The sequence below is a fragment of the Heloderma suspectum genome, chromosome 3, assembly GCF_057233095.1.
Source record: "Heloderma suspectum isolate Gila_16-S chromosome 3, 16-S_ref, whole genome shotgun sequence".
NCBI classification, from domain to species: Eukaryota; Metazoa; Chordata; class Lepidosauria; order Squamata; family Helodermatidae; genus Heloderma; species Heloderma suspectum.
The window spans coordinates 192,879,553-192,892,029 of record NC_139460.1 but is presented as its reverse complement, the minus strand read 5'-3'; the positions used below and the strand labels follow the sequence as shown (position 1 = coordinate 192,892,029).

General features: G+C 44.0%; 1 long non-coding RNA gene across 1 annotated transcript in view; it reads right to left on the bottom strand.

Annotated features, from left to right (window-relative positions):
• LOC146350576 (uncharacterized) overlaps positions 1-12,477 on the bottom strand; it is a 107,192-nt gene that overhangs the window by 2,584 nt on the left and 92,131 nt on the right. The window contains exon 5 of the long non-coding RNA XR_014789319.1: positions 385-470. This is a non-coding gene — a long non-coding RNA (uncharacterized LOC146350576). The remainder of the gene's footprint in view (positions 1-384; positions 471-12,477) is intronic.

Here is a 12,477-nt window from a genome sequence, read left to right as displayed (position 1 = left end):
GAACGATGGAGCGTGCATGAAAATAGCACCACCCGTGCTGGAAAAGCCCACGTCACCCAGCCTGCACTTTGACTATACATAATTAAGCCTCGCTACCCTTTCTGAGAGGGGTGGGGTTGTTTTGCTCTTCCAACTCATTACAAAGCATCTGCATCTTTTGTGGATTCAGCAACTGACAAACACAACAATGCTTGCTCTCTCCTTACAAGGCAAAAGGAAAGTACCTGTGGATATGTGTTCTAATATATACAGGCAGGTCCTATAACCCCCTTTTTGCAAATACATAGTTTATACAACATGTCCGGGAAGAGGTCAATAGAAAAAAATCATTTATCAAAGCATTCATATGTATTTAGTTAATAAAGGCAATGGGGCAAAACTCACCAAACAGTGTCACCTGCTGGAGGCCACTCGCTACTACTTCATGAACTCATTTTCCATTTCCTCGATTACCTCGTTGGGTTAAATATCTGATTTGCAAACAAGCACAATTCATTCAGATTTAGAGACTAAGGACCCAGGGCTGCACCCACAATAGAAACAGTGTATTTTATTTGTTTATGATCATTTTTAGGTTCCATTAAGGGTGGAACCCTCCCAAAGTGGTGTGCAAGATAAAAACAAACAATACACTGCAAATTGATGGCCACCAATTTGGATGGCTTTAAAAGGGGGTTAGACAAATTCCTGGAGGAGGAGGCTATCAAGGCAACCAAAGCTAGAGCTGAACCTGGACTGAAGTGGATCCAAATCATCAACACCATCACCACCATCCAAAACGACCTGGAATTGAGAAGTCACCACATGCTCCAACACCTTGCCCAAGAATTCAGCCATGTTAGGCCCCACCTGCAGCAGTAAAACTCACAGTCAAGCTTACCTTCTCATCTGCTGTTGGACAGAACTAGATCTTGTAGATGGTGGCTCACCTAAGGCTACCTAGCATGTTTGTGGCTGAGGTAAAATTTGAACCTAAGACTTCATAGCTCACACTATTTAGTCACCACACATGTTATTCCTAGGCCTGGTTCAGGCGTAATAATCTCAGTCTGATAAATCAACTAATAAACCATGGTTTATCAGACTGATAAAGAGCATTCTCAGAGGTGGGCGGGGGGGGGGGTGAGGGAAAGTCCACCATGCAAGACTGAAGTAAGCCTACACCATGGCTGAGCTGGCCAATTTGTGGCCCTACAGATGTTTTGGCCTACAACTCCCATCATCCATCACCACTATCTATGCTGTCTAGGGCTGATGGAAATTACAGGCCAAAATATCTCGAGAGTCACAAGTTGCCCAGCCAGCTAAGGCTGGTGGCTCCGATTTTGGTGGGGCTGTGCATCTACTCTGGGTTTCAGTCAGAATCAGCCAGAACTCTAAAGGAGCTATCCAAGGTGCTGAACCCTGACCCCAAAATTGGTTTGGCACTTTGGATATCTCCTTCAGAGTTCTAGCTGGTTGTGACTGAAACCAAGAGTGGATTCACAGCCCCACTGACATCGGCACCACCAGCCTCCATTGTGCCCAGCCCTGGTCAAGATGTAAGAATTTCAAAGGATGCAAATTTTCAAACCCTGGATGTTTTCTGACATGAGCAGCTATATCTGGTAAAATTCTTATTTTCACACACAACTTGTAAAATGTGTAAGGCAGCCCTAAAAGGCTGGCTGTTTCTGCCACGTCAAACCAGGGTATTGCACTTTCTATGGCCTGGTTCTCACATGCATATGCATGCAAAGGATCCTGGAATATGATGGTGCCAATCTGAAACTCGCTGGGGTGGGCACATGCAATTTATGAAAGTGGCCCACCAGGGACTCCGTAAGCAGTATGTCATCTGCTACGTCCTGGGACTGCCAAAAGGAGGCTTGTGAAGGACCTGGCAAGCCAGAACACATGACTGGTGCATACGCTGCATTTAGATTGGCAGGTTATAGCAGACTCCCCTCCTTTCACTGCTGGTAGTTCTACAGCTGTGCCAGCTAAATTACGAAGACTGGAGAAACTGTGGGATTATATGGGGCTGGGAGAGAGGGCATGAACCAAAGCTGCCTTATTGCACCCTGCAGTGATGTTGTTTGGATCAGATCCCTATAGTATAGAAAATGTGGATTTCCTTGGAACAGATGGCCAGTTACCTGACCTTTTTAGGAAGACTATAGGAGGAGAATGAAATCCTATAACCATGATAGTATTTGATTCCCCCACCCGCATTGCTGGCCAAGCTTCATGCCAACAAGTCCATGTCCACTAGCAGGATTAGTAAGCGTCAGCTGGTTGCAAGCTTCTGGCATAAGCATGGCTTCTGTCCCTGGATCTGCCCATGTGTTGTGTTGGTAGCTGACTTTTCACTTTCCCAGTGCCAATGCACCATTTAAAAACACACACCAAGAAACAAATACAAAAGAATCCAGTGAATTTACAGTCCAGTAATTGGCATCCAGCGTGCACAATGAAACATAGCAAATTAACAGTTTAAGCTGTAAATCAGGTGTGTGATTTGCTCTGTAAGTGTAATTGTTAGAGCTGCTCATTTTTAAGAATAAAATGGCACTCGAAAGAAACCAATTTAAAAATAACATATTATGCCCTGCATTAAATATTGTATTAAAATACTTAATGCAAACTCCTATCCAATAGCTTTAAATTAATATCATGGTATAATCTCATTATTGCAAACTGTGGTGTTGTTTTGTTTCAAAATGAGAGCATTTTTCATTAGCACATGTAGATCTGTGTTTATCTGAATAGTCATACCTGCTGTCCTTCTGTGGCAGGCAAAGACCACTTTATTTAAGAAGGTCTTTAACCTGTAAGTGGATCTGTTGGGTTGGGTGCTGTTTTTAATAATATTTTTCTGTATTTATTGTGTTTTTATTGTATTTTACTGGATTGTTTTAATCAATTTTAATTGTAAGTCGCCTGCAGTGCCATTTTTTGGTTAAAAGGCAGGGTACAAATAAAATAAATAAATAACAGAAATAAATGGAGGGAGCAATCCTATGGCTGCTAGTCAGCAGCTAGACGGCCATAGGATATGTGGTTTTCTAGGAACCGACCTCTGAGCCCGCGCTCTGAAGTCGGTTCCTGGAGAACTGACCTTCCCCCCCTCCCGCGCTACCTCAGAGGCAGCGTAGAACAGCCCTGTGCTCCATGCTCAGAAGAGGAATGTGGAGCAGCCAAAACAGGGTGTTCTGGGGGGCGTTCTGGGGCGGGGAAGGCGGAAATGCCAGTACAACACATCCTATGTGTCGTCCAGCAGCCGCCTCCCCTCCTCCACCTTCCCACAGCTAGACAGCCAAAACCGGCTGTCTACCCACAAATGCAAGGAAGGAGAACCATGGAGGGAATGATCCCCCCTGTGTTTCTCTTGCCCTGCATTGGATAGGCGGCCGCCTCTGAGTTCGGAGGCGGCCACCTATCCCTAGGATTGCGCCCTAAGTGGGGTTTTCTCCACCCCCCTTAAATCCAAGGATCTTCTCTAAGCCACAGTACAAAGATGTGTAAGCAGAGAGCACCACACCCCCTATACCGTATACGTTTACTACTGACAACTGTTTCTTATACTTAGGAATTCTAGTTTTCTACATGACCACTATCACACCACTGAACTGGGTTGCCAGAAGCACAGAATCATTACAATCCTAGCTTTAAAAAAAAAAAATTGCGATCTCATTTGTGTGATTAAACACTTTAAAAGGTGAAGGCAATTTCCCCCTGAACACATTGACATCCTAATCCTAAACGCATTGGTCCCAGTCCAGCAAGACTGCATGGGCTTTATGGCCTTGTCTGTGCACCTGTACAGCACAGCACATCTTTGCAATTTCTGTTTTAGACCTCAGCTGCCTTCTTCTCCCCATCGTATCAGAAGCTATTTCCAAAATCAAGTGTGAGGAGTTTCAGAAGGAGCTTCTGATGTAGTGCAGGAAAATTGCCATTCAAACAGGATGTAATCTCTTTCTCTTCCTCCAGGTTCAGCCTTAATACTAATCTTTTCTGTGAAGCCCTTGCCTACGACCTGGTCATCCACAGTTACAAGTCTAAATATTTGTAGCTCAATTTGCCCATCTTCATGCCTTGATTGTTGCCTCTCCCTTTATTTATTTATTTATTTATTTATTATATTTTCAGTCCGTCCAATAACAAAAGTTCTCTGGGTGGATTACATGATAAAAGAGTGAAAACAATACACAAAAAAAACAGCAATAAAAATAATCAGCACAAAAATACAATATAAAATCTATAAAAGCAACCATGGAGTGGCTGGAGTGCTGGACTGGGAGCCAGGAGATCTGGGTTCTAGTCCCCACTCGGCCATGGAAGCTCACTGGGTGACTTTGGGCCAGTCACAGACTCTCAGCCCAACCCACCTCACAGGGTTGTTGTTGTGAGGACAGAATGGAGCCGAGGAGGATTTAAGGATGCCTTGGGCTCCTTAAAGAGGAAAAAAGGCAGGATATAAATTCAATCAATCTAAGCTATAAAACCTAGAATCTAAAATGCCTGGGGTGGAAAAGGAATGTCTTTGCAGGGCGCCAGAAAGATAACAGTATGGGCGACAGGTGGGCCTCCTTGGGGTGGACATTCCATAAACAGGGTACCACAAGCGAGAAGGTCTTCTCACCCACCTAACTTCAATCAGTGGAGGCACCCAGAGGAGGGCCTCCAAAGATGACCTAAGAGTCTGAGCAAGTGCATATAGGATAAGACATTATTTTAGATACTCTGGCCCCAAGTTGTTCAGGGCTTTAAAGATTAATGCCTACACTTTGAATTGGGCCCAAAAATGGACTGGAAGACATGCAGCTGACAAAGCACTGGTGTAACATGATTGTATCGATCAGTCCCAGTTACTAGCCTAGCAACTCTATTTTCCAAATGATTTTCAAAAGTATCCCCATGTAGAATGTATGTAGTAATCCAACCAGGAGGTTATCAGAGTATGAATAACTGTTGCCAGACTATCTCTGTCCAGAGAGGGTTGCAGCAGCTGTTATATCAGGCTAAGTGGATAAAAGGCGCTCCTAGGGCCAAACTAAACATTCTTCTAATTACTCATAGGATGGGTTCACACAACACAACAACCCATACTCAAGGCTGAGTATGGGTTGAGTGTGGGTTGTCTTTGAAGCATGGGTTATTGTGTTGTGTGAACCCAGCCACTCTAACAAGCAATGGTTTGTTAACCACAAACAATCCACAGTTCACAACCCAACAACAAATCATAGTTCTCTTCATGGATTGTTCATGATTAACAAATCATAGTTAGTTAGCATGGCTGGGTACACACAATACAACAGCCCATTTTCAACAACAACCCACAGTTCAACAACAACCCACACTCAACCCATACTCAACCTTGAGTGTGGATTGTTGTGTTGTGTGAACCCAGCCATTGTGAAGATATGCATTGTGAAGATATGCCCATTGGAGGCAGTGGAATTTCAGATTAAAAAAAACAGGGGGAAGTTTAAAGCATCTTCTTCCAAAGTGCCACAGTCCTGATCTGAATCAGGGCTCTACGCACTTGCAGGACAGTAAATAAAAGTAGCATGCACAGCTCAACTATGCATGCTTAAAGGAACATTAATCCCAAAGGTTGACCAAGGCAGTTTCTGTCCCCAAACTAGGCCTAAAGCTGGACTGAAATGGATCTAGAGAATTAGCATTATCCAACAGCGCCTGGAGTTGATCGGCAACCAGTTGCTTCATCACCTTGTCCAAGAAGGGGATGTTGGCAACTAGCCTTCCACGTCTGGGTCCAGGTTAGGTTTCTTCAGGAATGGCATGATTTCTGCCTCTTTCAGAAAGGCTTGTACTGCTCACTCTCTCAAGGAGCAGCTTATAACCCCCTGAACCCAACCAACCATCCTCTCCTTATCAGATGTAACAAGCCAAATCGGGCAAGGGTTGAGGATGCAAGTGGTCAGTTGAGCTTATCCAAGGATCTTGTCTACATCCTCAGGCCTCAGCAACTGGAACTCATCCAATACAACTGGACCAGATGGTGCTCTGAATACCTCCCATCCCATTCTCTCCTTAGGGCAAAGTATAGATTGTAAGCTTCATGGGGCAGAGACCTATCTTTGTTCTCTTGTGCTTCTCTGGATCAAAGGCATGTTAAGGAAGTAAATCTTGCTTGCAAACAGTTGGAACATGTATACCTTTTAAACCCAAGTTCTTCTGGTTTCATTCCTCTCGAACCTTGTGTATGATTAATGATGGGTGTAAAGCACCACACAAACTGTATTAAATAAACACTGCAGCCTTTAAAATTGCAAACTGTAAACCACTTGTGATCACAGCTTCAGAAGCAGGTGTAATTTGTGAGATATTCTTAGTGAAGATATTCTTAGTGACAGCTGCAACCTGGGAACCCAACCACAACAGAGGATCCAGCAGCAGCACACTTACATTGCAAACTGGATGTTCTTCACTTGGACTATAACTAAGCTCTTCCAGTTACTTCCAGCCCTGCAGACCACTTGTGCACCTCCTGAAAATTATGATCTGCACTTCCTGGACCAGATTGGGGACAGCCATACCTAGAACCACATCTGTTCCCTGGCCTAAGGTGTCTGGCATCACCTTCTGGAGGTGGGCCAGGCTGGAGTCCAGCAGGCAGGATGTAATCTTCTACTGAACAACCAAGGGCCAGACACCTAGTATTTACATGTCCCTTGACTAATCCAGAGGCCTCATACAGCCTGCCAGTCACAGGGGATGGTGTGGCCCATCCCTGTACCTTTCTGTGCCTGAAGCATAGCCGCAGTCCTGGATAGTTTATTAAGCTAGGTCTCGGCCTGAGATCATGAGGGTCCTTCTTTCAAATCCTGGATTCCCCTATAAACCTCAGATTGGAGGGTACAGTCAAATTACAACCTCAGATTTGGCAACCTGGAAAACCAAATTATGCACATTCACTGCAAAGAGATTTATACAAATAAATGTCATTCAATGATTTGATCTAACACACAAGCTAGGTTGATCTATTTGATGCCAACTTTATTCAGCATCAAGAGAGGAGCTAGCAACTTTTTTCAGCTGGATCACTGTGTATTTAAAAGAGAAAGTGCAATAGTAGAGTATCAGTCATGGGATCTTAGAAGGCACTGGGTAGCAAGAGGTCATCTGGTACTGGAGACCATAGAGGATGCAAGGAACCCGTGGAAGGACTCCCTCAGAGCCAGGCATTTGGGCCTGGCCAGATCTCTGGACAGCTGTGTTGGCTGCTTTCTCTGACCAACACAGCTCTTCAGAGAGCAGCCCTCTGGCTTGCACTGAGAGGTTACTCAGCATGAGCCAGAGGGTGGGTGGCTGAGAGCAACTACCTCTCCTCTGTTTGGGGCACCTGAAACAAAGAGCCCCATGAGCTGCTTTCCCACTATGGCATTGCCACAGCAGGAGAGGGGGGCTGGTGGCTTCTCTGGAGCAGCCACTAGTGTCACCAAGTGGGTGGATGCTCCAGAGGGCCCTGTCGGCCCTGCTGTCCTGCTGTGGCAAATGCCACAGTGGGAAAGCAGCCCGTGGAGGCCACAGGGAATGAGGGAGTGCACATTTTGCTGCTTTTGCTACTCTGCTGCCTGAGGCGGGGGATTCATTCTGCCTCACGGGAGTGCCATCTCTGAGTCTGCCAGAACCTCTGTTCACACTAAGGATGGAGGAAAACTTTGCTGAGTTCACATGTTAATGTGAACGTACCTAAACTTGCATTTTTGAACCAATGTGTGCACTGCAACTCATCCTTTGGCATTTACGCTTCTCCGAATTTTGCAAGGGAGTTCTGCAATTTAAAAAAATGTGTACAGAAATTATTGGAGGCACAGTTGTGCCTCCAATAGAAGGGTGATCAGTCAAAAAAGGATTCTACCATGTTAAGTGAAAATCAGGGATGGGGTGGGTGAGTTACCCTAACCTTAATAAAATCGAAAGGGTTCCATCAAGCTTCCTGAAAATCGCACGTGCCAGACAGAAATGTCTATTTTATATAATCTGAAAATTTCAGGAAGATTGTTTAAAGATTGAGGGAGAAAGAGAAGTTACCAGAAAAAATAAAATACTCGGTCCCGCAGTTTTGGCACTGAAAGCATGTGTTGGCACCATTTGTGTCCATCATTTGTGTCCATCATTTGCCAAAAAGCTGGAAGCTATATATGAAAACCATATACGTTTTCCTATTCCCTTTGTATTGTAGTTAATAGAATGGAATTTCTTTTTTTTAATTCAATTTACTTATTTTTTAAGTAATTTTATTGGTATAATAATCCCTATGAGATTAAATAAACCGGCACTCAGAACGTTGAGGGTGGGGGAGGGGAATAACTGCTGTGTGGAGAAAATGCAGCTGCAGCAGCTAACTGAGTTTCTGGGACCTGTGTGTGTGTGTGTGTACACGCAGACAAGGAATCCCCTCAGCGTAACCGGACCCCACTGCTTCCGTTTACTGGTCTGCACTCCCAGCCATTCCCCTTCTTCCTCTGCTCCCCGCTGTCCCCTTAATCGTTTGTGTTACTAAGGTCACAATCCTATGCATGTTTAGACAAAGAAAAGGCCCACAACTGCCAGCATTCTCTGTCTAAACATGGATAGGATTGTGCCCTAAGGTCCCATTTTGGATTCAAGTGCTGGGAACAGAGGGCTTAGATGGAAGCTATGGCATGGAATGGGGGTGAAACTACTTCATAAGCAGGCCTGTCTTTCCTTGAGGGCAGGAAGTTTTGCCGCCTGGAGTCGGAGAAGCAGGCAATCGTGCTGACAAAGCTGTGGCCAAGCCATGGGACAACGGAGCAGTATGAGAAAAGGTTACGTTTGTTAGTCCCTGCAGCTAGCTGCTCCACGAGTCCAGAGTGTTCCCATGTACCCAGATCAGGCCTAGAGTAACATCAGCTGCCTAAAACAATGAGAAGCTGTCCCTGCAGGTTTCTGCCCCCCACCCCTGCATATGTCATTCAGAACCACATTTTCCAGTTAGCAACTACAGAAAAGAGCCAATCAAAAAGCAGAAAATTGAGGGCTGTCAGGGGATTAAAGAAAACAACAGCGCCCTGTGAAAAAGACAAGAACCACATTTGTTCCAACCTGGCTTGCTTGCCTTTTGCTTAACTCTGAACTTTGCAGGTTTTGATTTGTTTTGAGAGCTTTTGGGGTTCTTGCCTCCCTTGGGAGAAAGAGAGTCCTCTTTTCTCTTTTTGAACATGTTTTCTCTTGGCTTTGAGACTATTTTGGGCTATCTTTCCCCAAGCCAGTTTTCTCTCAGCCAGGTAGCTGGCACCTGAGCAGCTTGGTATAGTTTTTGCCTACTATTTTATTTCACTTACTGGTGAAGCATGGGCTTCACAACACTTTTCAATTTAAAATGTTGTCCTCACTCTGTTGTTGTTCAGTCGTTCAGTCGTGTCCGACTCTTCGTGACCCCGTGGACCACAGCACGCCAGGCCTTCCTGTCCTCCGCTCTCTCCTGGAGTGTGCTCAAGTCCATATTCATTGCATCGGTGATGCTATCTAGCCATCTCATCCTCTGCCGTCCCCTTCTCCTTTTGCCTTCAGTCTTTCCCAGCATCAGGGTCTTTTCCAGAGAGTTTTCTCTTCGCACCTGGATTAATTTTCCATACTTGGACTTTGCTGCGTTCTACACTCTGGATTCTAGGAGAGGTCTCTTTCAACCTTCCTCTGTGTCCATAAAAGCCTGGTCTTCAGATCTCTACGTGGGATCTGCAGAGGTACCTACTATACATTCCTTTTAGTCTGCCCCCCCCCCCTTTCTCAAAAGGTTTGGACCATACTGCTATATAGCTGAAAGCTTCAAACACCACATTTCACTAGTTTGGAAACTAGTTTGGTGGAAGTTTAAGTGCAGCTAAGTACAATCGAAACAGCTGCTGAGCTTACTTGGGCCTACTAAGAGTGTTTTGGGCCTAATAACATTGGGCCTACTGGGGCTACTAGCATTGGTTAAAAAAAAAAAAAAAAGAGGCCTTAGCAAGAGTTAAACTCGAATGTATTTTCCATAGTGTACACATGTATTTTCTTTGTAATCACTGCATGTTTCACATTTTACTTCTGTATATGATGTTCGGCTTCATTTAATTTTCTTTATAAACCATTCATATCTTAAGACTTCTCGTGTAGCATGATTTCATTTGTCTAACAGCTTAAAAGGGTGTTCGCTGCTTTCCTGTTTAAGTTTTAAAATATATTTTCAAACATATTGAACTTTTAGATAGCTTTTTAGATAGCATGGAACTGTATTGGGACCAATGCTTTTCAACTTGTTCATAAAGACAGTGTGGTGTAGGGGTTAGAGTGTTGGATTGGAACCCAGGAGATCTGGGTTCTAGTCCCCACTCAGCCAAGAAGCTCACTGGGTGGCTTTGGGCCACTCACTGATTCTGAGCCTAACCTACCTCACATGGTTGTTGTGAGGATGAAATGGAGGAGGAGGATGCCCATGGAAGCTGCCTTGGGTTACTTGCAAGAGGAAAAAGGGCAAGATATAAATTAATAATAATAAATGTAATAATAATGGTGGTAGTAGTAGTAGTAATAGTAATAATAAATGATCTGGAACTAGTACTAAGCAGCAAGGTGGCCAAGTTTGCTGATTACACCAAATTATTTAGGGCAGTTAAAACAAAGAGGGATTGCGAAGAGCTCCAAAAGGATCACTCCATAGTGGAAAAATGGACATCAAAATGGCAAATGCAGTTCTATGTAAGCAAGTGTAAAGTGATGCACATTGGGGGGGGGGGGAATCCCAGCTTCAGCTGTATGCTCATGACCAACCAAGACAGAGATCTTCGGCTTATGGTTGACAGTTTGAAGACAATGTCAACCCAGTGTGCAGCTGCTATGAAAAAAGGCACATGCCATGTATTCCAAGGCATCATTAGGAAAGGAATCGACTTGGGTGTGGGGATGGGAAAATGCTGCAAGGCACGGATGTTTCAACACACTCTTAAAATCTCTTCCCACTCCACCACCCCCAATCCATTACTTTCTGGTTCAAGTCCAGCAAATACTGTATAAAGACAGCAATTTCACATCTTGTCAGGGAAATTTCTGCGGATTCAAACAAAAAGAAAAGTGCAAACTTCCCAGTTACACAGGATTCTTTTTACAACAGACTCAGAAGTATGCTGTATCATGCAGTCAGAAATTTTCATTAATTTTTATCACAGAAGATTTCACACTGCCAGTCACTTTTTCAAAACCACTTTTGAGTGAGAGATATAGGGCTCCTTCACACAGAGCTTTTATCCTGCTTTGAGATCACTCAATCACAGAAGTTTGTGGGCTCTTTAGATGACACCATGAACCTCCAAGGCATCTCCTGCACTAAATGCCCTTTGTTCCATTTTTAAATTGATTGCAGATAATGAGCTATCAAATTACCCTGTTGTGTTCCGCTTGAATTCCCTCCGTGAAAAGAGGAAAAGCGGCAAGAAGAGGCACAAGATCAATGAAAGATATGGAAGACTCAGATAGGGGAGAAGGAGGGGGGCAAGGAGGAAGCACGTGTAAAGGGAGTCCGTTGTGATCCTGCATTTAAAACTGAAGCAGAAATCCCATTTTAAATACAGGATTTTAGGCGGGTGTAGAGATGCTCATAGATTGAAATTGTATGCAAGCCTATTTATTTATTTATTTATTTATTGCACTTTATTCTGCCTTTTAGCTCAAAAGTCTCCCAAGGTGACTTATAAAGACAGGAAATAAGACAGCCCCCGTCCACAGGCTTACATTCTAAAAGACATAATTCAAAAGGAAAGGGGATTGGGAGGGAGGAGGAAACACAGAGCCAAGATGGAGAAGCCATGTGGCACTGCTGTTTCTCATTACGCATTGCATGGTGCATACAAGAACACAATGCAAAAGGAGGATCATCGAATCAAACATGCCATAAAGGCTTTGGAAACATCAAGTTTACAACCCAACAATCCACATGCACGTTGAACTCAAATAAACAGTAAGTAAAGTCAATTCCTGCCTGCAGGTTTACAATCTAAAAAGACATGACACACAAGGAAAAAAGAATAGGGAGGGATGTGTGTGTGGGGGGGGGGATAGGATGCAATCCTAGGCACGTTTAGGCAGAAATAAGTTCTACACCTCCCAGCATTCCCCAGCCAGCCTTTCAGTAGGAATGGTGCTGCTTCTCCCTCTCATCTCCCTCAGCACAGCCTGCTCGAATGGAATTTTTAGGCCACCTTTAAGGGTAGAACTTACAGGATAAAAAACACACAAAACTATACAGATGGACAATGTTTGAAAAATAAACATTTAATTTTTGAAATAGATTATCTTTTTCTATAAGAAAATGGTGCTGATTCTGAAGTAAATGTGTTCAGCATCAGGATAGCAGAAGCAAGCTCCATTTTATTTCTGCAGTTATAGTTGTGATATAATTAAAGTGAGTTTAAAGTATAAAACTACAGATACTCAGAGTGCTGTTATTTTTTAATCAGGGTTGGCAGA